Source organism: Delphinus delphis, chromosome 10, assembly GCF_949987515.2.
Source record: "Delphinus delphis chromosome 10, mDelDel1.2, whole genome shotgun sequence".
NCBI lineage: Eukaryota > Metazoa > Chordata > Mammalia > Artiodactyla > Delphinidae > Delphinus > Delphinus delphis.
Window position 1 is genome coordinate 21,204,520 of NC_082692.2, and position 20,982 is coordinate 21,225,501.

At 41.3% G+C, this 20,982-nt stretch overlaps 7 non-coding genes across 7 annotated transcripts; 2 read left to right on the forward strand and 5 right to left on the reverse strand.

Moving 5' to 3' along the window:
• Positions 1-658: 658 nt before the first annotated feature.
• Positions 659-731, reverse strand: TRNAV-AAC (transfer RNA valine (anticodon AAC)). Its single transcript has one exon. It is a non-coding gene; the product is annotated as a tRNA-Val (tRNA).
• A 3,218-nt stretch (positions 732-3,949) lies between these two features.
• On the reverse strand, positions 3,950-4,022 carry TRNAM-CAU (transfer RNA methionine (anticodon CAU)). The gene has a single exon. It is a non-coding gene; the product is annotated as a tRNA-Met (tRNA).
• Positions 4,023-6,136: 2,114 nt separating this feature from the next.
• On the reverse strand, positions 6,137-6,209 carry TRNAV-GAC (transfer RNA valine (anticodon GAC)). The gene has a single exon. It is a non-coding gene; the product is annotated as a tRNA-Val (tRNA).
• Positions 6,210-7,861: 1,652 nt separating this feature from the next.
• On the reverse strand, positions 7,862-7,934 carry TRNAM-CAU (transfer RNA methionine (anticodon CAU)). Its single transcript has one exon. It is a non-coding gene; the product is annotated as a tRNA-Met (tRNA).
• Positions 7,935-12,055: 4,121 nt separating this feature from the next.
• Positions 12,056-12,128, reverse strand: TRNAR-ACG (transfer RNA arginine (anticodon ACG)). Its single transcript has one exon. It is a non-coding gene; the product is annotated as a tRNA-Arg (tRNA).
• A 3,073-nt stretch (positions 12,129-15,201) lies between these two features.
• Positions 15,202-15,295, forward strand: TRNAI-UAU (transfer RNA isoleucine (anticodon UAU)). The gene is made up of 2 exons: positions 15,202-15,239; positions 15,260-15,295. It is a non-coding gene; the product is annotated as a tRNA-Ile (tRNA).
• A 5,361-nt stretch (positions 15,296-20,656) lies between these two features.
• On the forward strand, positions 20,657-20,738 carry TRNAS-GCU (transfer RNA serine (anticodon GCU)). The gene has a single exon. It is a non-coding gene; the product is annotated as a tRNA-Ser (tRNA).
• The last annotated feature ends 244 nt before the right edge of the window (positions 20,739-20,982 follow it).

The window sequence follows — 20,982 nt, forward strand, 5'->3', positions numbered from 1 at the left end:
CAGAGAATAAATTATAGGCTGATAGTAAAGGTACATACCAAACGCCAGTGAGCCAGCGCTGCTCTGTCATGTCCTTGCCCAGAGCTGGGTGCAACGTGTCTAATTTTCTCATTTCTTTTTACAGGTTAGAAGATCTGCAGTTATCAGCCAGAGCTCCTCGACTGAGAGCAAAAGCTGGAGAATGTGGGCATCGATCCCACTACCTCTCATATGCTATGCGAGCGCTCTACCACTTGAGCTAATCCCCCATGCTTCATTTGTGTTTTCCCCCGAGTTTTTCAGAGTCCCATCCCCATCATTCACTTGAAACCCTGACTCTGCTAAGGGCAAGTCTTCTCAAAGATGCCCTGAGGCAAGAACACGGTTGGTACCCATTCCTCTTCCAAGGAAAAGGAGGCGGTGAGTACCCATGGGAAAAGCTTGGCGTCCCAAAATTTCACGTTTCAGATTTTCCGAGATAGAAGGGAAAACTTCCCAGTTGGGAGGAGTCACCCAGAACGGCCGGCTAACTCAACAGGTCTATCTCAGGATGTTTATCTGTTTCTTAAAAACGAAATGAAAACGACAAACCAACAGGAGTGGGATGACCACTGGTTCCCTTTAAGGGAGGCGGAGGGCTGATTTTCCCCGCATGGTGGAAGGCAAAAAAAGCATCAGTTGTTTCCGCTCGGTTTCGAACCGAGGACCTCTCGCGTGTTAGGCGAGTGTGATGACCACTACACTACGGAAACTCACATTTCGTGCCATCTTAAGATATTTCTCTGTTGTTACTGAGGCAGGTCATGAGGATTTACATATCTACACCGTAGGATAGAACAATAAAAAATACAAGATATTACAGACAAGAGCCATCGGAAATAAGACGCGAGAGCATATCATAGTGAAGGAAAAAATACGGACATTTAGGGGTGAAGATGGAGGGAACAGCGTGCACAGGGTGGAAGAAACAGGCTTGGAGGAATTCCTGTGTTCAGAAATATACCTGTTCAATTGGAGTGCTTGTGTGTGTGTGTGTGTGTGTGTGTGTGTGTGTGTGTGTGTGTGTAAAATAGACATGGAGGGAAAGTGATCGAAAAGCCTGTACACATGAAGATACACTGGGGAGAAAACTGTGGAGGCTTAAAAACCTTTGAAAAAAATCCAGGCACAAGGCTTACATAATCAAGGTAACATTTTATGAAGGGTGGGGAAAACCAGAATTGAAGAGAACGAAAAAGAAGTTATAAAATATTAAGGGATTGAGGTTTATTCTTTCAGCTCCTGGGATTAGCAGTAGCATGAGTCTTTCTGCATCTCCAGCCCAGTACAGTGTCTGGCACAGAATCCATCCTCCATAAACATAGAATGGATAAAGGCATAGATGCATGGGTTAGCTGCAATGCTAAATCAAACAAGTTGCATAAATTAATAAAATTTTAGTGCAATTTCTAGCACATGGTTCTGAAAGAGGATTTATTTCATTCCTTTTTAATCTTTCTTCACCTGTATCCCAAGTTCCCACTCCCTAAGAGAAAATCACGGAGAAATAGTTGGGATCCTACAAACTATAATCATATATGTCATCATTTTGTCATTGGTCCCACAAAAAATAAAGTGTTTTCAAGACCTTGATTACCCTGAAAAGTCTGCTACACTGTCTACATTGTCATCATTCCGAACATGACTACCGTCTCCTCTTCTTCCCTGCAGCCTCTAAGCTGCGCAATGTCAAAGATTTGTGGTCTACCTGTATAAGAATTCTCACAAGCCTCCAAATCCTCAAGCTGTCTTCATCCTGACACCTAGAAGAAGAGACGAGGGAACATTTTTGGGCTTCACTGTTGAAGAGAGAAAGAAAGTGGAAATTAAGAACCTGTGTAGAAGAAAATGTTTGGAGGAAATACATGCAAAAGGAAATAGGCTTTAAATTCGGTTCTAGTTTTCACCCAACTTCAAGCTGTTATCAGTTGTGACTGTTTTATAACAGGAGTCTTAAACATCTGTGGTCCCTTACACCTTTATTTGTTATTCACTAATTAGAAGGTAGAAAATTCTGTCCGGGAAAAATTAAAATTATGCATTATAAATAAACTGCTATTCATCAATAAAATTCAAAACATCAAATAAGTCATAAAGAAAGAGCAAAATGAATTGAAAGATGCAGGGATTAACATTTTGGAAGTTAATAAAATGATTTATTAAATTATTAACTTGTATTTGATCTGCCTATTAACTCCATTTACCTATTACTTCCATTTCAAGACAGATGCCATATTTATGCCTTAACTCCAGGCACTGGAGTGATTTGAGCCTAAAGATCCTTATATTCTAGAGGAGAGACAAGAAATTTAAAAAGAAAAACTTCATAAGACACTTTCTAAAACTTCATAAGACACTTTCTAAAGCACTTCATAAGACACTTTGTGAGGAAGGTGGCATAAGTTGATGTAATAGATTGAAATCACAATAAGAGTCATTAGCTATGGGGGGTGCTGTCAGTAGTAAAGTGACATGTGATTCAGGGACTGAGTACCTAGAAGTAGGTACCTTATTACTAAGTCTGATTCAAAATGAGAAGATGTATTAGTCAGGAGCTGAGAGGTGAAGAAAGGTCCTCTGTGGGCAACTGGGAAACTAGCCCAGACAGAGCCTGGTTACCAAATACCTACAACAGAGTCAAAATGTAAGACATTTTCTATCTTATTGCAAGACTGTGTGCCACTGACTTAAGCAAATGTTGGGTTTGCTGAAGGCCCACCTATTCACAGAAGTTCTCGAAGAACTTCACCCAAAGGATTCTTTGTGTCTGAAGAAGCTTAAGCTCAAGTTGAGGGAAAGGGAAGTCTCTCAGTGAAAAGCAAAGTGCAAGGGCTGTTCACAGCTCAGCATGGCAGAATCATGATCCTCTCTTTTCTCAGTTTTTTTGGACCTCATCAGGATCTGATCACTAATGCTGATTAATATATTTCCTGCATTACCTCCTGGGATCCGCCCCCCCTCACACACACACATTTTAAACCATACTTAAGCTGCCTGTGCAAAGAGGAAAAATTCTATCTGGGGTTGTTTTTGTGGAAATTAAATACAACCTGATTGTTTCATTTTTTTTTTGGAGATATTTCTGAAGGTGTTGATTTGGACTGTGATGGTTGGGTTGGGACAGATGGGTAAGAAACCTTCTTAAGGAAGAGCTATCCAAAGATCCTACTCCTATTCTTCTTTCATGAGTTTTCCCAAGAATTCCTCTGGTTTCACAAATTTTTTTTTTCTTGTTGTTGCTGTTTTTGTTGTTTGACCGTCTGGGTCTTTCTGATTCTCTCGCAGACCCAGGCTACCCAGACTTCAGAAGGACAAATTCTGCCGTATGCCTTGTCTCTCTAGGTGCCCCTCAACAGCCTTCCTTCTTTCCTCAGGCCAACTGCCCCATAAAATTCAAGTACAAAATAGTGTAAAGACCTTGTTTTCACCAGAATCTCTCTGTTCGGAAACAGAGGTGAGAGGTCCACCCTCCGCTAGCCAAAAACCATGAATGTTGAGATGGAAAGGCCAGCACTGTCCAGTACAGACCATGTTCACTCCCTCACAACTTTTTTTCAGGTTTTCCTTCCTTGTCTATAAACCAATGACACGGAGGATTCATTCCCTGAAGACTGAAACTGAGCTGAATTAGAAAAACTTCGGGCACAAGGATTTCAGCAAGCGTGAAAGGAGAGACAAAAATGCATCTTCAACACAATATCTTTCCCGACTCTTCCGCTGAAAGCTGAACGTGCCACCTCCATAATCCCGAGCCCATTTACTGCCTAATGATTGCACCCCAGCACACATTTCCTCATGTGCTTATGATGCATTTTTTTCTTACTTGCTTCTTGTTCAGTTTTTCCCACTCCTCCCGACTGGGGTGTAGCTCCACGAGGAAGGGACTAACAGGAGATATTTGCTGTTGTTGCTTGGTAAAAGTGAAAACACCTGCCCTCTCTGAGGCTCGAACTCAGGACCTTCAGATTATGAGACTGACGCGCTGCCTACTGCGCTAAGAGGGCAGATGTCTCTTGTTTTTTGCTTTGAAAATAAAATATGAAATTTTATTTTCCAGGTATGTCCATCAGTTTCCAGCTTTTGAAGAATGTAATCAATGTTACTTGTGAATCGTTCCATTTAAACCAAAGCTGCACCTGAAGTGTTCCACATCCAGGAATTGTGGAGTCCACACCTTTCCAGTATACACCCAGAAATTGGACACTCTGGCTTGCAGTACCCAAGAATTGTACAGGTCTTTTGCAGCTCTTTTTCCCTCTTGTGTTCCAGTGATCTGCCTCTTCCCACCTTCAGAGATCTCAGTCACTCTTATACTTTCCTTGGTACCTTATGTTCAAAAGAAACTTTTGAACAGTGCCCAGTTAATATTAGTTCACTGACTGAGTGAATGAATCCTCCTCACATTTGTCTACAGTCCATATTTCTCTGTCTCACTCTAAATCTCCACTTGGATATACATGACTGGAGACATTATCCTTACAAAAAACACAAACTGAACTTAATAAAAAACCTCCTTGTTGGGCTTCCCTGGTGGCGCAGTGGTTGAGAGTCCGCCTGCCGATGCAGGGGACACGGAATCGTGCCCTGGTCCCGGAGGATCCCACATGCCACAAAAAAATCTCCTCGTTTGTTTCAGCCTTACAATTATACTAAGAAATTTATGGAGATGATTTCATATATTCAAATTGAATTTTGGTAACAAAAGTATGTATCATGATTTGCATTTCTCAGATATAATGGAGGCTCAGAAAAGTTAAGTAATGTTTCAAAGGTCCCAGAGCTGCTAAGCAGCAAAGTATGAATTGAGAAACAGACTTTTAGATTCCAAATTGGGATCTTTTTTCCTGCTCTAGCTCGTGATCTCACTGTCTGTTCTTCTCCACAATAGCTCATTCATCCACACTCTATCTAATTCCCAACCTCCTCTGTGCTGGCCTTTTGGGCTTAGACTTGCAAGTCAATTTTGGCTCATCCTCCTCCTTCAAAGTCCACATCCACTGCCCTGCCAAATACTGAACATTATTCTTGTGACGCCCTCTTGAATCTATCCCTTCCTTTCCATTCAGTCAGTACATATTCATTGGGGAGCTGCTCTGTGCTGGGCAGTAGGCTCAGGTGATTCAGAACGAATCTGACCACACAGATCTCTGGAGCCAGAAGGATAAATATGGACAAGGAATGATCCTCTTCCAGTTTCACTACTTTCAGTCTCGCTGGCATTTGCAGCTAAATAATGCTTTTGAAAATATTTGTTTTCATAATGTCCCTCTGCTTCACTCTGACCATTTTTGATTTCTTAAGTTTTGATATGATCTTGCTTTTCTTTCAACTCTTTGGTAGAATCTCATTGTGATTTTCCTTTATAAGATCAATTCCACCCATTGGTGCATGGTGTTACATTTTCAATGTGTTTTTTGATTTTTTTAATCTACTTGATTTATCATTAATGAGACATGTACATACCAAAGGCCAGTAGAGCCAGCATTGCCCCGTTTTGTCCTTGCCCAGAGAAGGGTCCAAAGTGTATCGTTTTTTCATTTCTTTCTGTACTTTGGAAGATTTGCGGTTATCAACAAGAGCTCCTCAGTTGAACTGATAAAAAGCTGGAGAATGTGGGCATCGATCCCACTACCTCTCACATGCTAAGCGAGCGCTCTACCACTTGAGCTAATTACCCACCTCCAATCTTCTTCCTTTCCTCCCATTTTTCAGGGGACCATCTCCATCCACGTCATTCCTTCTTTTGGGGGCGGCCAGAAGGTCAGGAAAAGTCAAGGCCATTAGGCTGGAGTAAGGGCACATCCTCTCAAAGATACTCTGAGGCAAGCGCGCGGTTGGTACCTATTCCTCTGGTAAGGAAGGGAGAAAGTCGCCTTGGGAAAAGTCTGGCCGCAAAAGTACAGGTTTCAGATTTTCCGGGACGGAAGAGATCACGTCCCAGTTGAGAGGACTCACGCAGAACACCAGGCTAATGCGGGAGGAATATCTCAGGTTGATTACCTGTCTCTTAAGCACGAAACTAAAGCAGCAAAGGAACATAAGTGGGAGGATCACTGGTTCCTTTTAGGGGAGGCGGTGGGCTGAATTTTCCCGATGGTGGAAAGCAAAAGGCAGCACTTGTTTCCGCTCGCTTTCGAGCCAAGGACCTCTCGCGTGTCAGGCGAGCGTGATAACCACTACACCACGGAAACCTCCGCTTAGCATTGTTTCTGAGATAGTTATTGGATTCTTGCTGAGTTGGGTCTTGAGAAGTTACATATTTACACTATATGCAAGAACAAAAATACATACTGTTACATACAAGAGCCGTAGGAATTTAGAGGCGAGGCGTATCAGAGCGAAGGAAAAATATATGGACATTGAAGTGTACAGATGAAGAGTGAACACAGGATGGAAGGAACAGGCATGGAGGTAGGGATCCTGTGTTCAGAAATATACCGGTTCGGTTGGAGGGGGTGTACGTGCGTGTGCGTGTGTGTAAAATAGACATGGAGGGAAACAGTGATTGAAAAGCCTGGACACATGAAGATACATTGGAGAAAACATTGTGGAGGCTTAAGAACCCTTGAAAAAATTCCACGCAGATGGCTTATATGATCAAGGTAACATTTTATGAAAGGTTTTTAATTTTGAATGCCAAATAGGTAGGAAATAGGGAAACCAGAACTGAAGAGAATGAAAAAGGAGTTATAAGATATTAAGGGATTGAGTGAGGTTTATTTTTTTAGCTCCTGAGATTAGCAATAGCATGAGTCTTTCTGCATCTCCAGCCCAGTACACTGTCTGGCACAGAATACATTCTCCATAAACATTATAGAATGGATGAAGGCATAGATGAATGAGAAGAAAGAGAAAGACTCTGGAGAGGTTTTGCAGGAAAGATCTACAGTATTTGACAATGTCTCAAGACACTGGATGTAGAGATTTGAGGGAGAAGAAGGAGTCAAGGACAATTAGAAGTCTTGAACCTGGGTGTCAGATACAGAAGTGATTTTGAATTAATGGAAAAATGATGAATGGAAAAATGAATCCACTCATTTAAAAATATTTGTTCTATGAATGTATGAAGGAAGAAAGGAAGTGGTATGGAGAAAAACTGCTTATGAGACTATACCTTAAATTAAAAGAGAACCTCACATATTTTCATACAGAAAAAAACAACTTTTCATGTCTGGTTTTGCTCCTTGGGGCTATTAGACCTGAGAAAAATGGTTCAACTCCTCTGAAATTCAATTTCATCTTTCAAATAGAAATAATGATATTTGGGTTAGCTGCAAGGCTAAATCAAATGATTTGCATAAAATTAATAAACTTTTAGTACAATTTCTAGAATGTGTTGCAGATGTGAGGTCTACAGAAGTTACCCCACTTCCTCCTCCTATGTGGCATATTTCCAAAATCTCGTAACAACCACAGCTGTTTTTATAGAGAAATACACGATGTGTGGAAGAGCTCCAAATTTCTAACTGCACCCAGAACAGTGCATTAACAAGAAATATTTGTTACATAATTAAAAGAATAAATGATTTGTGGTTGGATGACATTTAGAGCACGAATTTAGGAAAGAAAATTCCCCTGCTTCTTCCATCGGGTGGAGAGGAAGACCAAAAATATGGTATAGATTTTGTCTTCTGGTGTAATCTAAATTTCTTGTCTATTTCACTCAAACCACTGAGAGGTGCAACAAACCAGAAAGCTGATTTCATCCTCTTGAGCAAATATAGAATATTGAAACATTTATCAAATGCTTATCTGGCAGCATTTGCAAATTTTCTTTTGTGTTGATTTCTTTAAGCACAGATGACACATGCTTTGCCAGGCGGACTGTGAAAACACTTAACGCTGCCCTCTCTGAGGCTTGAACTCAGGACCTTCAGATTATGAGACTGACGCGCTGCCCACTGCGCTAAGAGGGCAGGTACCCCACGGTTTTCGTTTTGAAAGTAAAATATGAAATAGTATTTACCAAGAACATCTGCTTTATCTGTTTCCAGCTTTTAAAGAGTGTATGTACTCAATGTTACTTGAAAATCACTCCGTTTAAACCAATGTTACCAGGGTAAGATTCCACACCTATGAAAGGTGGAGTCCATGTCTTTCCGATATTCACCCTAAGATAGGACCATCTGGACCTCAGCACTAGGGACACTTCATTGTGTCTGTCTTTTGCTGGTCTTGTGTTGGAATGACATCGTATTTCCTGCCCTCAGAGATCTCAGTGGATCTTACACCTTTCATGATCTCCTTTGTTGAAACAAAAGTAGGAGGTGCCCAGTTAACATTAGTTCACTGACTGAATGAATCAATAGCCCTCAAATTTGTCTACAGTCCATACTTCTCTGTCTTAGTCTACATCTCCACTTGCATCTACATGACTGGAGACATTCTTCCCTACAAAAACTTAAACTGAACTTAATGAAAAGTCTCCCTGCTTTTTTTTTTTTTTTCAGCCGTATGTGCCATTCATCACGCTAAGAGATTTATGGAGATTATTTCATGTAGTCTAATTGAATTTTGGAAACAAAACTATTATCATAATGTTACCAAACCAAACTTGGGGCCAATGGCCCCAGTGCAGCACAGCCAGTCTGCTGACATCAGGTTGTGGTGAAGGAAAGTACAGCATTTATTGCAGGGTGCCAAGCAAGCAGAACTGGCTCAAAAGACGCAAACGTCCCAAAAGCTTTCAGAGAAGGGTTTTTAAACACAGTCTGAGGGAGACATTCACAGGATATATAATCAGCCAATGCGAAACTCCCTGATTAACTGATGGTGAGGTAACAGGGTGGTATTTCGGGAAACCCAATTATCAATTTTCTGGCTCCGACAAGTCTGGGATCTACACACTACTGGTCAGCATGCAGTCAACTTTTTCCATCTGGTGGGAGTTTTAGTATCTGCAAAATAACTGAAGGATATGGCTCAGAATATTATCCATAGCCCTTAAGGAGGAACTAAATGCTCTTGAGTTTGTTTTATGGCTAAACTATCAAGATTATTATTTGTCTTGTTTGACTGCTTTTCTTTGTGTCTTCATTTTCTCACTTCTCTGATTAAATTTGCTCTTTGAACTGGGGGAAGGCCTAGGATGCTAAAGCTTTTCTACAAACAAGAGGCAGGCAGGGGATACGGGGGATGGGGGTGGGGGGAAATCTGTCCCCGGGAAGACCCTGCAGGGTCCTGTTCGGTTTCAATAATTTGCACTTTCCAGATATAATGGAAGCTCAGAGAAGTTATGTTCTTAAGGTTCTAGAGCTGCTAAATGGCAAAGCCTGAATTGAGAACCAGATTATTAGATTGCAAAACATGAGCTCTTTCTCTACTCCAGCTCACGATATCTCTGTCCGTTCTTCTCCACAGTAGTCCATTCATCCACACACCAGCTATTCAATTCCCAATCTCCTCTGTACTGGCCTTTTGGGCTTAGGCTTCCAAGTCAACTTTGACTCATTCTCCTCCTTCAAACCCATATCCAATGACTTGCCAAATATTGAATGTTATTCTTGTGCAGCTCTTTTGAACCTGGCACTTCCTTTCCATTCATTTGGTACATAATTCACTGCGGAGCTGCACTTTGTCAGACACTGCAGTAGATTCTGGGGTTCTGAAGGGATCATACTACCCTGACCTCAAGAGATAGCAGAAAAAAAAACGTGGATGTGGGATGCTCAACTTCCAGATTCTCCAATTGAATCTCCAGGTATTTACAGCTAAGAAACTCTTTCTAAAATATGAGTTTCATGATACCATTCTTTTATTCTCTAACCATTCTTGATTCCTTAATTCTAATATGATCTTGTCTCTCTCTCAATCACTGATCCTTGTTTCTACTTGCATTGTGATCTTGATCAATTAGATCCATTGGTTGATGGCATTGTTCAGTTCTTCAATCTCTTTGATGATTTTTTTTGTCTACTAGATCTATTAATTATTGAAAGAGAATGGTTTTGAAGCTCTATGGCCAGGAATTTTTAGGATTGTTGTGTCTTCTTGGTCAATTGACCCTTTATAATTGTGTAACATTCTTCATTACTGCTGGTAAATTTCTTTGCTTTGAAGTCTACTTTGGCTGATACCAATACATTCACTTAAGCTTTCTTTTGATTAGTGATTTCATGTTGTATCTTTTCCTATTCTCTCATTTTAAACCTACCTCTATCATTACATTTGAAGTGAGTTTCTTATGGCCACTGTTTATATTTAATCCATTCTGACAATTTGTGATTTTTAATTGATGTATTTAGACCATTTACCTTTAAGGTAATTATTGCGATTTTTGAATAGAGGTCTACCATTTTATAATTTGTTTTCTGTTTGTTTCCTCTCTTTTCATTCTTCTATTTTCCTCCTCCTTCAATTCTGTACCCTGTTGGAATGGTACTGAAATGCAAATTTAGTTACCGCCCAGCCTAAATTCATTTACCAGCAAACTTTGCTTGCAGAAAGTGTCCAAATACTTGCTCTAGGGATTTCCATATAAACACTTAAATTTTCACAGTGTATTTAGAATAAATGTTTTATAATTCAAGTGAAATGTGGAAACCTTATCATCATTTAGGCTCTTTTACCCTAACCCCTGCTCATCACACTGAGCAGATGACATCTGAACTTTCCAGCTGTAAAGTTTCATAGTGACCAAGGTTTCAAGTTGATAATAAAAAGATGATAAAGTCTTCCAATCTTCCTAATGAATTTGAAGGGGGGAAAATACTGGAACGTGGTTTATTATTCACTTTTCTGGGAAACACTTGAGAGATCTGATTAGGGTGTTCGTTTACTTATGGTTCTGTTGGTTACAAGCCTGCGGTTAACAGCCATTACCTTGTCAGTAATCTGGATAACCTAAATAGCCATTACCTTGTTAGAAATCCCCGAAATAGAGTGAAGCATAACTACAAGGTGTGTGTGTGGGGGGGGGCGGTGTCAGTACCAATGAGTTTGAAAGTAGGAAGGGAATGAGAATGCAAATTCGTAAAGACTTGTCTCCTACACGGCACACACAATTGCTATTAATAGTGGTTGTCATTGGCTCAGCAACCCGGGCAGTGGTATTGGTGGCGTCTGCCTTTTGACTCCAGAATTGTATCTCCTATTCCAAGCTTTTAAAGAAAAGGTTTGAGCTGGATTATCCTAAAAGGCCACAACTCAGCAGGGATGAAAGGAGCTGCTCTCCTTCTTTTCTCTTCTTTCTTTTCTTTGCTTGTCGCCCGAATTCCATCAGCCGCCTCCCGCGCTCTTTCAACGTGGGTCTCAGTAGACAAGGATGGAAAAACTCTTCCATTTACTGCCCTTCTTCTGTCAGCGGACCCGGATGCTGTGCATCCTTGACCTTCACGAGAAGGTTCTTCTCGAGGGCAGAGACCACAGGGACTCCTCACCTTTGAGCCGCGAAGCTTGGGCTGCGCTTGATGCACGCTATGCGCGGCGTTGGATTGATGTTCTGCAGATACCTGCGGGGCAGGTAAACTTGCTGCTAGCTCTTCCCAGCAGATCCCAAACCCATCTCAGTCACTTCATAGACACAAGATCCACATCGTTCTCGTTTACTCTGTGAAGGTCTCATCTCTTACGAGCTGCTTCTCCTCACTCGTGGTTCCTTTAACACCTGACTGCTGATTCCCTCCTTACTTAACGTTTCTCTCTGTTGTTTATGACTGTATCGCTGTAGTTTGTTTCGGTGTGAACTTGGACAGCTGAACACTGGAGAAACTTTAGCAGGATTCGTGGAGGATTCTATTCACACTAACTCTCAAGAGAGTACTGTGTTCTCAAGAGGCAAGTGTTCTGAAAAGGGAGAGTTTTTCATGCAAGACGGGTGGGTACAGAAGATTTGTGCAAGATTCTTGTCCTATTCTTTTGTATATCTTTTCTAGTCCTGCCCCGCCACAGTGCCATCTTCCCTCCATTCTTCTCAGTTGTGTGGTAATTGAAGAATAACATCACAGGTTTTATAAGGACCTCCTCATAATAAAACAGCCTGCAGTGGTTTGTAAATAACTCAGTACACACCTTCCCCGAGAACAGGGAACAATAGCACCGAGCCAGCCAGGAGTCGAACCTGGAACCTTCTGATCCGTAGTCAGACGCGTTATCCATTGCGCCACTGGCCCTGCTTTTGCCAGTTTTCTTTAAACCATTATTAATTAGCCTTTACGAGGTTTTTTGCATTTTCATACCATCGAATTTCTGGATGTGGCTTTATGTGCACTGTCCTTCTGATTTGTCTGCCCTCTTCTCTCCCAGATGATAGAATATAAAGATTCGCGGTCTACTTTGAAGCCTCATTATAGCAATAACCTGCCAGCCTCATGTCCTTGACCTCGTGGTGAGGGACCTGGAAGTAGCAAATGACGGAGTTTTTAGGGCTTTGCTAATGAAGGAAGGAAACCAGGAAACAGGGACCAGAGTAAACAAACGGAATAGGGGAAATACTCGCAAACCTAATCGAGTTATTAATTCTTCCCCAGTTCAGATGGTGTTCTTTCCTGTACTCCTAGGGTGCAGAACACACCCCTCATTTTGGCATTTATCACAGTGTTGTGAACAGCTGTTTGCTCAGCGGTCCTCCCCACTCAATTTTGTATTCCTTAAGGGCAGCACGCTCGGTATCTACAATGACTAATCTTACTTTAAAAGTCTGCATGCGCGAATGAAGAGTTGAGTGAGAAAAATGCCAGTGAGCAACAGGAAAACAATTTAACTTATGGTACACGTAGGCATCACGAGTCTGTGATTCCATGTTATCTCAACCCGGGTGTTTAATTGGAAGAGCAGTGGAGTGCCGTATACAGCAGCAGAATCCTAGTTTCCCGAATATAGGTTTGTGGCTCACAGTGTCTGTTTATGTGCTCAGGGGCTGAGGCTGGGCATGTGTCCATTAAGACTAAAGCCAGCTACAATCAGACGGTAGGGCTGGGCTGGAGCTAGTGGCTGAGATGTAGGCTTTCTAAGTGAAGAGAATGTCTAGTCTGCTGATATAAAAGAGACAGCTTAGTGAACCAAGTGCGCACCAGACTGATATATTTAATACCACTTAGTGGTTGGCTTCGAGTTTTTCATGATATCAGTCATCAGGAGGACTTACAACACAATGCTTATAAAACTATAAGACACCTAGCCCAAAGATCCCTCCCCAATCAAGGAAACTTTCAGTAATAGCTCTACAACAATTCAAACAACAGCATTCAATTGGCTTAAACAAAGTGGATTTATTATCGCACTTAACAAGTCTGGAAGGTAGAGAGGCTACGTGCCTCGTTAACTCGGTGGCTCCATGATGTCATCAGGACCCAGTTTTTTTGAATCTTTGTGTTCTGTCATTCTCGATATATGGATCTCATACTCCAGCTGGTTTCCTCACAGTACCTCAAACTCTCACAATATCAAGGTAAAGTCCAGAAAAAAAAACAGACTTCTTTACTGTATCTCTTATTGAGAACAATTTCTCTGATATGCTCCCCAGTGGATTTCCCCCACATTGGCTAAATTTGTATCATATATTCTCACCTAATCCAAGTACTGCCAAGAATGTGACCACTGTGATTAATTAGATCAATCATAATTCTGCCTCAGGAGCTGAGAATTGGGCCCACCTCCTGCAAAGCCAAGGCAGTATAGAGAAGGTTATGTGAATAAAATCATGTTTCTGTTGGAAAGGAGGAATGGGGGCGCTGGTGTTGGTGACTGGTGGTGGAATAGGCAAGCAGTATTAGCTGCTATACCCTACACCATCCCCATGTTTGGAATAAAATGAAATACTTTTAAAAAGCATTTTTAAGAGCTCCATTCCTTACATTATTAACTCACATTAGACATATATAAATTTCCAGATCTAACCACCATAAAAGGCATTTGATATACAGCTTATATTCAGTATTTGTATTCAGAGCAAGTACATCAATTGTACATGATGACATATTGACTTATAAATCAGAACTGTGTTAAGTTTGGCCATTAATAATGCCATACATCACCTATCTTCATGACTGCATAGTAAAATGACACTACAGTTTCTGAATTTGGAGTGTCAGAGGCTAATACATGTATAATAGTGTAAAGATCTGAAGCTCAACCTTAAATAGTTCCAGGACAGGGCAGGAATCTTAAGTTCCTAACTCTGGAAATCAGTAGTTTATGCTACCTAAACTTGTCTGTAAAGTATATAACACTCACTGGTCCCAGGCTTATTTTTGCTTTTTAAATAACAGTTGGCAGTTTAAGTTTATTTCTTCATCACAATCTGTTCATTTCCAGGATAAGCATAGTTTAACATTTTCTGTCTTAATGTTTACTCTCTATTCGTATCACTGTTCACGTAGAAGAAACTTGATATGGAAAAAAAAAGAGCAGACTTAGAGAGAGACTCTGCCTTTTGCTGGAATATGTGAATTTGGACAAATCACTTTACTTTTTAGTCACCCCACTACCTTATCTGCAAAATGGGATGATACTTACTTTGCAGGTTTGTGGTGAGATTAAATTACACAAAGCAGGTAAAGTCCTGGCAACTATTTAGGCTGTCAATAAAAAGTAGCCATCATTGATAGCAATGTCCAACTGCTTCCCAATCTCTTCTAAAGCTTAATCTTGATAACTCAAAAAGCATATATTGAATATTCATTTACCAAGCAAAATGTGAAAATCTAAGGATTCACAGGTAAAGCTTAATCCAAATTCCTCAAAAAACTAACATCAAGTCAGAGAGACAAATGTAAATTCATCATTACAATACAACAAGAGAAATGCTACTCCAGAAATAAGTGTGCCAGCAGCATGGAAGTACAGCAATTAATTCTGGAAGGGAAGTCAGGGGAAGCTCTTCATGACATCGCATTTCAACTTAATCTTGAAGGAGAAACAAATTTGACTTTGTGAAGAAGGAGGAAATAAAGGGCCAGAGGGTCCCGTACTTGTATGACTAAAAGTCACAAAAGAGGAGGTCGGAGTCTCCCGAGTGTCTGCACTTTTCGCGGTCGTCTTGAAAGTATCCGCCCCCGTTTCCGCAGAGCACCCTCCGCGTCTTCAGGATTGGTGGGGTCTGCAGCTGACCACAGTCCGCCTTTGTGCGCAAGATGCAGTTGCGGGACTCCGGGAAGGATGGAGGCACTTGTACCTTTGCGACCGGAGAAAAACTGAATATTCCTGCATAGGCGATGTAATGGGTGACCGAAAAGAAATATAGGAGCTCCAGTGGCGCAATTGGACAGCGCGCGGTACTTATATGGCAGTATGTGTGCGAGTGATGCCGAGGTTGTGAGTTCAATCCTCACCTGGAGCAGTATTTTCCAATCGGAGATTAGCATCCCTTGAAGAGACCCTTTCCCCTTTGCTTTCCTGTCTACTATACCATCTTCGATGTGTTTCTTTGAATTTGTCCTATAGCATTTATTCTTACCGCTCCCTTAGCGCCAATGAGCGTCAAGCAATTACCGACTGAATGAATCTTTTGTGCTACAGTGGGTTAGCTTCTCTAATTCTTTATCCCCACCTTGTCTTGCAAGCTGATCTCAAATAAAGAACATTTCCTGACACCTCCTCCACCACCCCGTCTCACTTTGCTCTTATGACTATCATTCCTCAGGGATCCCCTGGTGCGTACTTAGAAATCGCTAAGTAACTTCCCCGAGGTGATAAGCATTGAACTCCATTAGAGGGAATCAAAAGTGGGAACTTGCATGGAGTTCCTGCTTGATTAAAGCTCTGGTTTGGGGGGAAAATAAAATACTGTTTTCTGAAAAGAGAGTCACCTGTAGTATTTTTCCCACATTTAATTTCACCCTGATGAACTAACCACCATGCAGCTTTTATCAACTGAGAAACAAAACCTGGCATCCTCAAATGATCCAACTGTCTGGGCCTGGAAAAGGACTAGTGATAATGAGGCCCAGAAACCAGAAATCTGTAGAACAACATTACAGGAAAAAGCATATTGTTGTGAGTGGTGTAGGTAGGAAGTAGGTAGTGATTTTGACTTAAAAATATGCTCCCCCTTCCACAATGACACAAGGAGTATGCCTGGTCATACGTCGTATCACGTGCCTCCCTACTTCACCCCAAGAGGGTGATTTGAACTAAATAATTTAGAGTACTTTTCCTAGCTGCAAATATTATCCCATACTTGAAAGCATGTATGTCCCACCCAGGACAGGTCACAGAAGGTGCATGTAATAAAGCTGGGTCCAGAGAACTCTCTCTTGAGGTCTGGATTCCTAAATATGTCCTGCATGTACCAGGACATTGTCCAGTCACAGAGTCATCTCCCTGGGAAAGGTAGGGAGGTCCCATCCAGAAAAGCACCAGATAATAAAGTGGATACCTTATCACTTCATAGCTCCTGCTAAGCCACGAGAGTATCTTGGAAGCTGTCAAAGTATATATTTAGGTTATATGCAATATTTTGTATCATACTAGACATTTTGTTTTATTTAATATGATTTTAATTCCTTAGATTTAAAAACTTAACCATTGCACCCATTGAAACATAAACTGAAGCACATTAAAATTTATAAGGGTTTATTTGAGCAAGCAGCCATTCAAATTAGGGAGTGCCAAACAAAAAGTGGTTAGGAGGCTCTGCAGGCAGAAGCTAGAGGCAAGACTTTTGTAGAGATGTCAGAAGCAAAGCAAAGCAATTATTTGATTGGCTATAGCTTAAGACTGCTTTATGTGGGAAAGCCTAGCTGGCTCATTGTGATAAGCTGTTCTTAAATTTCATTTTCTCAGATTCCAGTTTTGGTTTGCTTACCTAAGCTACCAAGGCATTTAGAACCACCTCAGTCTAATGGTCTCCTTGTTTAATTACTTTAACAAAGCCCTACCAAATTGTGCTTTCCTTTTGCAGAATAGTATAAAAACATACAGTAAACATACATTGTAAGCTTAGTAAGATAAAATTGGGCTTTATAAAATTAGAAACTTTCATGAAAAGAGTAAATATGGTGTCTCAGTTGGTTTGGGCTGCTATAACAGAAATACATAGACTGGATGGCTTGTAAAAAAAAAACAACATTTATTTCTCACAGTGCTGGAGACTGGAAAGACCAAGATTAATACACCAGCTGATCAGGTGTCTGGTGAGAGCCTTCTGGTTTTGCTGACTTCCTACATAGTGGACGGGGCACGCAAGCTCTCTGGGGCCTTTAAAAAATTTTTTTTATTGGGGTGTAGTTGATTTACAGTGTTGTGTTAGTTTCTGCTGTACAGTGAAATGAATCAGTTATACTCTGGGACCTTGTAAATGAAGGCACAAATGCCATGCATGAAGGCTCTGCCCTCATTAGCTAATCATCTCCCAAAGACCTCACCTCCTAATACCATCACCCTGACCATTAGATTTTCAAAATATAAATTTTAGGGGGGCACAAATATTCAGACCGTAGCACCTAGAAAACAAAGTAGTTCTACTAATATATATTTTCAAATGCTTTTTTTTTTGAGAAAAAAGAAAAATGTAGTCAGAGCATAATATAGTCATAAAATAATGAAAATGAGATATCTTAAAGTTTATATGATTCTGTCAAGGCTCCACTTAGGTTTCAATTCTAATCCTTAAAAGCTTCTATAATTACAGAGAATAAAATAAATATATGCACCACGGCCTTCTTTTTTTCCTCATTAAGTGTCATCACTTGCTCTGGATTTGTTCCCCACAACTGTGCCCTTGTCTTGGGTGTTGTAGAATGGTAAACAACCTCATAGAGAAAAAACATGAATGTTTTAACTACTTCCCTTTAACACATCCAATTATTCCTGGCTTTGAATCTGCCTCATAAGCCGCTGACCCAAAAGCTGGAGAATGGGGGTATCGATCCCACTACCCCTCGCACGCAAAGCAAGTGCTCTTCCACTTGAGCTAATTCCCCTTCCCCTGGGAGTTGACGTCATCGATGTCTTCACTATATCCATATGTCTTTCAGGCCCTCTAGGATCCGTTGGTAATTTTATGCCCACCAAGGCCAAACTGTACGGAATGGAGTTGAGACAACTCATAAGCAGCCTCGTGCAGGAATCCCCGACCACCGAGCAAAGGAGAGTGAAAAACAGCTAGACCTGGAAGGTCGCTCTAGGAAAGCTCTAGCTTCGCCCTATTTTAACTTCCTGGACCTCTCCGCAGAGGAAGAGGAAGCCCTGAGCAGGACCACCAACTCATCACTTAGCTCTCTCCAAATGCTCTGCCTTCCTCTTTTGTAATAAAGGGAGGGCTATCACTGAATAGAGAAGTTTAGAGACTTCTGCAGGTGTAAAGAAGAGAAAAGCTCCAGCACAGCCTCACAGTCCAGGCTTTTCCATATGTGGCTTCTGAAAAAACATGAGCTACTCTCACACATTTTCCCCACAGAAGGTATTTTGATTTTCCCCAAATACATCGCTACCAAATACGGAATGCAGCCAGAGTATGAGTGGAAGAGTGCAGGGGAGGCTGGTGAGAGAGGGCAGAGGTCTATCGCCAGGGTGTAGGTCATCGATAGTTATTAAAGGGTTTTAATCAGGCTTATAGTATGCTCAGGGTGCCAGTTTACTGTCTTGATGTCTGGGTAGACAGTGGGCTGGAGCTGGCATTCTGATTACTTAACCAGGAGACCGCTGACATCCACAGAGCATGGCCAGAGAGTGAGAAAACTCAGTCAGGTTTTGAGAGTTAAATCACCATGAGAATAGTTGGACTGGATGCCTAAAGAGGGAAGTGATGGATGAAGGCAATGAGGAGCAACTTTAGTCTTGATTTTAAAATGCAGGAGTGGAAGAGAGCGGCAGGGCAGACTATTAGGAAGGTAGTAGTCTTGAACTTGCAAGCTTATGTTACTCAAGCCTTGCACTTTTGTAGAAATCTACTGAGAATAATTTTGCTTCTTGTTTTACACATAGACCATCTCATTTTAAACAGTGAAATCTAGAAGCATTCCTACTTTGTAGACTCTTAATGGCAATAGAAAATAAATGGAAACACAAGTAATAGACAATAGCATCATAAACAAACAAACAAAAACTGTTGTTCTCTCCACAGCTGTTCCTGAAAATAGTGGCAGAATTGGCTGATTGAAAACTATTTATTCAACAAATTATACTGATAACTTCTAGAATTTTGAAGATGAATGAACGCCCTCTTTATCTATTAAAGATTCTTATTGAACAGATGAAAGGAAACACAAAGTAATATAATGCCTGAGATTAACCTCACAATAATATGGAAAACCAGTTTGGCAAAATGTTGATGATTGTTGAAGCATATGTGATGCGTACTTGGAGATACTTGACTCTTTCCTATTGTCACAATAATTTCTTTTGGGACTATGATTAGATATATGATAGAACTTCTCTCCTAGCCTTCATTTTTCATATTCCTCTTTCCTAATTTCCAACTACCTGTATCAGTGGATAGTATTTTACATAGTTCCCTCAAATCTAACTTCCAGTTTCCTAATTCTCCCTTCTGCTCTATCTAATCTGCCATCTAATAAATCTGTTTAAGTATATGTTTTCAGTGTTTTAATTTTCAAATTCCTCTTTAATAATTTCAAATACATGAGAGTTAATGTATTACTTTCCCAATGATTCACCGTCCCTTCCTGTGAACGGCCTATTTTTAACAATTTTCCTGTTAATTATACTGTCCTTCCTTGTGAAAGTAATATAATTCCTTTACCCTTTGCTATCAGAACTGACAACAGATGATTCATATGATTGCTTTGTATGCCTCCTTGCCTTTGCTCAGGCCCTTTCCTCAGTTTGGGACAACCTCATTCTTCACCACCCCTAGAAAACTTGCTCGTCAAGACTCACCTTCAATGTTACCTTCTTTTCCTGGGCATTTATGATCAATCTGATTAGTCAGAATTAGTTCCTATTCTTGTTCGTTCATCTGTTCGTTGTGTTCATTCTTATGAAACAACGAGATGGAGCTGAACACTCTTTTTTCCCCTCTTTCTTCCTTCGAATTATTTTCTCGCTAGTGTTGAGTTTCTTGACGTTTTCAGTACCAGAACGCTTGGAAAACATAGTGAAAGTTGGACAAACTCTCCTTAGAAAACACACAGGTATCTGGTGGGGCGCGGGGGCCGTGGAGGAATCAGAATTCGTGGTTCCTCCGATGCGGATCACCCGGGAGGAGAGCCCCACGAAGTTAAATATTCTTCTCTATGCAATGTCACCCGAAAGTAGAAGCGGCAATAACACGGAATAGAAATTGAGCCTTATTCAGATCCGTCGTCTAATTTTCCAGCCTGTCTCATTAACCACGAATTAGGAGTCCACATTCGCCAGCTCTCCTGACAGCGACTCCAGTGGAACCGGCTCTGGGAACCTCTGCCCGGCCGCGCTTTCGGGCCGCGGGCCCAGGCTCCCCTGACGAGGGACGGTGACAGCAAACTGGCTCAGCCCAGGTTGGGAAGTGAAAGCCCAGGCAGATGTGTTTCTACCACGTCTCAACCAATTTTACGACTCCTGGGAAAGCTAAGCCCGTTTTTTGCCCCCGTCGCAGCTTTTCCATCCCAGTTCTTTGTCCATTCGTGTGGAAGCCAGCCACCTCCACGTCTCCCAGACGTCTCTAAGCCGTCTCCTAAGCGTCTTTCTCTCCGGGATAGCCAGCGAGTTCCCTAGTACAAACTCTGAAATAAAGCACGCCAAAAGGTCACTGTAAGTGGACGAGGTGGCCGAGTGGTTAAGGCGATGGATTGCTAATCCATTGTGCTCTGCACGCGTGGGTTCGAATCCCATCCTCGTCGGGTGTGTGCTTTTGGTGTGAAGAATTGGGGTGCGAGTGTTTTCGAAACTTTACTAGCATTTCCAGTTATGCTCTCTTTAAGTATTTGGTCAGTATTCTGAGTTTGGCCTAATGAGGTCTGCCTTCCTCTCCACTTTCTATGAGCTCTGTCATGTTTTCCTCCCCTCTGTAAGTGTGCACGCTCTTGCATTTAAGGTGCTGACTTCTTATAACAGGTTTTGCAGATTATTCTTCAACTCTACCAT